Source organism: Lycorma delicatula, chromosome 1 (assembly GCF_047948215.1).
Source record: "Lycorma delicatula isolate Av1 chromosome 1, ASM4794821v1, whole genome shotgun sequence".
Lineage (NCBI taxonomy): Eukaryota > Metazoa > Arthropoda > Insecta > Hemiptera > Fulgoridae > Lycorma > Lycorma delicatula.
In genome coordinates this window covers 327,121,288-327,127,287 of record NC_134455.1, presented here as the reverse complement: position 1 = coordinate 327,127,287, position 6,000 = coordinate 327,121,288, and positions in this window count along the sequence as shown.

The window sequence follows — 6,000 nt, the reverse complement described above, 5'->3', positions numbered from 1 at the left end:
ACCACCCACAAGGGAAAACACAAGCAGATTAAAATTCTTCTGAATTTTTCTAAAGTATTTATACATTATTGTAAATAAATTTTTAAAACTGCTTAGAACAGAAAATGATTCTTGAACACCAGTAAGGTTTTAGATGGGGCTCATGCTCAGATTAGAATAATCAAGCTGTGCCGCACTTATAGTTATAAAATAATTTAAAAGTCTAGACTTTTGCAGTTAGAATATGTTTTTTTTTTCAGATTATTGGCGAAGACATATCGAAATCATAAAAATGATAAACATCATTATGAAAAAAATTACTTTATTCTCAAAATATCATCAAATTTTTGGTGGAGGTTCTCCATGGTCTGAAATGCCATTTTACCACATTGCAGCTCTTTATCTGCTATGGCTGATTTTTTGTGGCCTCTTGAAAAAGGGGTACTTATAGTTTGTGGACATGTGTAAAAATTGTATCTTTGACTAACAATTTTGACAGCAATGATAAAGATACAGATTTGAATTTTGGTACTGCTGGTTAACTTTTTATGTTGTATCTGAATATGTTGGTCATTTGGAACCTGGTTTTGGGTTATAATAACTAAAATTCGGTCAAAAATTTGTCACAACATTTTGGAAGTCAAAGGTTGAGCTTATATATTTCCTCATCTAATTCTTTAATCGGAATGAGACTTTGTAATTTGAAAAATGGAATAATTATGTGTAGGATCCTACAAAACAATTGGAATCTTATGTCAGGAGAAATCCATCACCAAATATGGTCAAAACATTTTTATGATGACTTTTGGCCCATCTTCGAAGGCTTATATCTCAGGTACACCTCAGATTTTTTTAGTTTTATAATAGGTGGAAAGGGCAGAATTTAAACATAATCCATGCATTTTGTTTTCTGACCCATATATTATATTAGGTAAGAAAGATTTTTAAAGATGATTAATCTTTTGCATGTGACAGATGTTTAATCTGTGGACATTTCTAGTTAATTAAAACAGCTGAAGCTGGAAAAATATTCAATGCTTCAGAATATTATTAGACTTTTTAAAGAATCTAAAATTTACAATATCTTGAAAAAATTTGCAGTGTTCAAACTTTTGACTATTTTAGAACTTTATAGGCTGACCTGAAAACAATCAATTTTCTAAAATGTTCTAGAAACTTCTATAATATTCTGGAAACTCCATTCTAAGAACATTATAGAAAGTTCAGGAATATTCTGGAAAACTCCATTCTCCAAAATAATCTAGAAATATCTGGAATATCCCATTTCTGTTAGAACATTCTTTATTTTGAAGAAAGGGTATATAAGCATCAAATTTTTGTGAATTAACATAGTTGTTAGTGAATAACTTCTATAATCAGTTGAGACATTTATTGTTATCTCCAACTTTGTTTTGAATTGTTTTAAAATGAGTAAGGTTCTTGGCCTTGCCATTTTGGAAAGCCTGATGGTTCTGAATGCCACAAGTCTTTAATGTTTAATTATAGCATTTTTTTGATGCCTGTGAAAGAACTATTAGCAATGGACAAAGAAATTTTACATTGGAACTCTGGAATTAGCTTTAATGAAGATGCTGACATATGTTCCTAACATAAAACTGTTTCGCTGATGAAGTTTGAATTCCTACAGAAGGACTGCTGTAATCCATTTGGAAAAAAGTCGCAGAAAGCCAGAAAAGTTTTATGGCCTATTGATATTGATTCTGCTGACTGATTAAAAGCTTTAACAAATTATGATTTCAAGCCGGTCAAAAGTTATGCCCATGATGTAAGCAAGAATTGGCTCAAAGAGAGATTCACCCAAAGGATGATCAACCAAACCCAGAATCAGAATCTAGTGATGTGAAAATGCTAGAGGCTTTTGGAAAAATGGATACCTACTGCCACTATTTGCAATCTCTCCTTTGAAACTTAAATTTGTCAGCAAACAGGATTCAAAAGGCTAACTGAAGCAGAAGGTAAGAAGAGCACAAGATGATGCTATTGCTACTACAGCAACAGCTGCTGCTGGTTTAAGTGTTACTAATGTAATGCAAACATTAAAGAATAAGCAGTGTCACGGATGCAAAGATCTGGATATCCTGATGTGAAGAGCTCAAAGCCAAACTTTTGATCTTAGCTTGCCCACAACAAGTTCAGATTTTGACTTTGGCACCCAGTAAGTGGAGCATTGAAATTTTAGGTTTCAATGCAAATGGTAAAGCAGGCCAGGAAGCTTAAATCTGAAGTTGGTATTTTGGCATACTAGAAAAAAATTGAAGGAAAAATAATAAACAAGCCCTTAAATTTTTTGAAGATGATGAATTTTCCCAAATCTGTTCAGGAAAGATTTTGTTTCAGTTTGGATCAATGGTGAAAACGTCCACGTGCAGAAATGTCTACTTCTGTGCAATTTAAAAGAATGTTCATAGTTTACTGCACACATTATGGCCATGAAACTGGCTTCTCAAAATTTTGTGAACTTAGGCCAAAATGGTGCAGTTGGCATACATTCAGTTTGCGTTTGTACCATTCATCAAAATATTAAGCTCACGATAGCTGCAATATGCATCAAGGATGACTACAAGGTATCAATTGAGAAACTGTCTGCAGCTTAGAATCTAAGGATTGCATGCTACAACATTGTGAACAGCATCCTGGAAAACTGAAGTGGAGTCCTATTTATTAGATAAGCTTAAATATTATGAGACTTGGAGGAAGTAATACAATATAAGCAGTGCATTCATACAGACAAAGGCACATTGGAGACGTAACAGGTGACTACTTTATTGAAGAGCTTTCCTTTAAGGTTTTTTGCCTGACTATCCACCACCTTGTTTCAAAACATCAAACTTCATATTTAAAACAACTGAAGGAAAATTTAAATGATAATCATACCATTATCCTGATGGATTTTGCTGAGAACTACTCGTTTGCTGTGCAAGATGCTATACAGGAATTCCATTGGGAAAACAGCCAAGCTACACTGCATCCATTCATGGTTTATTACAATAAAAACAAGCTTCAAAATTTTAGCATTTCCATGGTCAGTGATTGTCTACGCCATATCATTACTGTTCATATATTTTTGACTGAACTAACCAAATACTTGAAGACAGACTGAAATAAAGCATACACACTACTTCAGTGATTCTGCTCAGCACAAGAATTTTATCAGTTTGTGCCACAATGAAGAAGACTATGAGATAAAAGCTAAATGGAAATTCTTAGGTACTGGACATGGAAAATCACCTTGTGATGAAATTGGAGGTACTACAAAATGATTAGCAGCACATGCCAATCTTCAGCGACCTATAGACAACCAGATATTGACACCAAGAGATTTATTTGAATTTTCTAAAGAAAATATACCAGGACTTTTATTCCAAGATAAGTTGAGAGAATCCAACCTGAACAAGAGACAGTTTAGTAGTGGTCACACAACTGCTGGAACAAGAGAGAACCACCAGTTCAAGCCAGTTAACAAAGCTAAAATCCAAGTCAGGTGAGTTTCAAATGGTAGTTCAGTATTTGAAGCTGATAAACCTACTCAAAGCTTACCAGCTTGCAACCATGTCAATATGGCTTGCATAGTGAAGTATGACAATACTTGGTGGATTGGAAACATATGTGATATATATATATATATATATATATTCTTTTGAAGAACATGATGCCCTCATTAGTTTTATGCACCCTCATGGTGCAGCTCGTTATCATTGGCTCCATAGAAAGTACACTTGCTGGATCCAGAACAGCACATTTTTGCTGTTCTTGAAGCACTATCAATGACATTATTAAGACAATATATGTAACCAGAATATTTCCAGTCTATGATTGAGAAAAAATTTAAGCTTAAGTGGAATTAAAAATATTGCGGTAAAATGTTTCTGACTATTTTAGATATTTTTATTTTATTTTGAAATTACTGTGTTCTATAATATTATAATACTTTATTGCACTCTGTTATTACTACTACAACTATATTTCATTTTGTTTATCACTTTAGTTTTTCTGTAATAAATATTTTAAGAAATTATGCTTGCTGTAACAGATACAATTAGTTGAAACTGTCTCCTCTGTATTCACTAGGAGGCAAGGTAAAGCTAATATAGTTAACAACTTTGTATTAACATACAGCAAAACGGATGGATGGTATTACTTAATAAAAAATTACTTTCTACTACAGTATTCATTTAATCCATAAACATTATGGAAAACTTGCTCCCTGTGTGAAAAATACATTATCTTTCAACTGTTTTTCTGCCACTTATAAACAACAGGTATTAAAAAACAAACTGCATGGATTTTGTGATTTAAACATTGCTCTCTCTAATTAATATAAAACTAACAAAATCTAAGAAGCTATACCTGAGATCTAACCTTTCAAACGTAGGTAAAAAATTGAGCTAAAACATTTTTGACCAAATTTGTTGATGAATATCTCCTGACATAAGCCTCCCATTGTTTTGAAACTTTAGGATGTTACACACAATTATGCCCTTTTTCAGGTTACAAAGTCTCGTTCGATTAAAGTATTAGATAAGTAATTACATAAGCTCAAAATTTGACTTAAAAAATGTTGCAACAACTTGTTAGCTGAATTTCAGCTGCTATAACTCAAAAACAGATGCTAAAAGAAACTTGTGAATAACATATTTGAATTCAGCATAAAATGTTAACTGAATGTATTAAAACTAAAACCTATAGCCTAATTACTGCCTTCAAAATTATAAGTCAAAGTTAGAATTTTTTGCATGTATACGTGAACTACCAGTAAGTACCTTTTTTCAAGAGATCATGGAAAATCAGCAATAGCAGATATAGAGCTACAATTTGGTAAACTGGCATTTAAAACCAGAGCGAATGTCCATGCAAAATTTGATAAAGTTCGGAAATGGTCGACTGGGGACCCCTGGTCCACTTGACATGGAATGACCCTGCAACTACTATTTAAGCTGCCTGCATCTATTTTAAAATTATTAATAATTCCTTTTCTATTATAATGTATACTTTTTGTAATTATAGAAAATTGTATGTAAATGAAAATGTGGAAAAAATAAATCTGAGAATATTTGGAGGTTTTGTTAGGATAGATACATGTGTCAAATTCATTGTGAAATTTTAATTGTTTAAGCTTGATAAATCTTTTATTCAATTTAAGAAATGATAATGAAAAGTGTCTGCTATGTTATTGATATGAATGTAATTCTATTGAACTCAATTATATGAGTATAGTTCTTTTTAATACGCACCTTAATCAATTTCATCAACAGAAACTGGTCATCAATAATTTGTTGAATGAGATTAAAAGTATTAAAATAAAAAATAACTCTAAATCTGGTAAATCACAATGATTTAATGGAGAATTTCCTGTCAGAGCTTAGAGATAGTAATGTATTCATGTACCTGAATCCTTGATCCAATCCACATGAGTTCAGATTTGAGGTATTTGTGAAAACTGTACCTGAAACAGCTGTTGGTAATAATGATATTGCCAAAATAAAATAAGAATATGAGTAATTAATATAATAAGAATACGGTAAGCCGAAACTGAAAATAAACAAATCTCATCCAATAAAAGAACTTTGCATTTCAAGCAAGAGGAAACATACTTTGCATCATAAGTATATTTTAAAAGGAACTGACAAGAAATAAAGCATACTTGATCGGAATAAACCAGTTCAGTGTGATTATTTTAAAAAGATCATCAATAAACTGGAAAAGTAGTAAAAAACTTAAAACTATTTTCCAAACTACTTCTTAACAGACTTTAACCACATTTCGTCTCAAAGTTTGGTAAATGTAAAGGTGGATTCAGAAGAAACAGATCTTGAGCAGAACAAATCCTAAGTCTAAAATTAATATTAAAACTCAAGGCCAAAAGACATCTTTATTTCATTCATTGATTTTCAAAAGACTTACAATTCAGTAGGTAGAGAACCCATATTTGACACATTAAAAGAATACAAAGTTTACAGAAAAATCATACAATTAATAAACTCACTTTAACCAATACTGTAT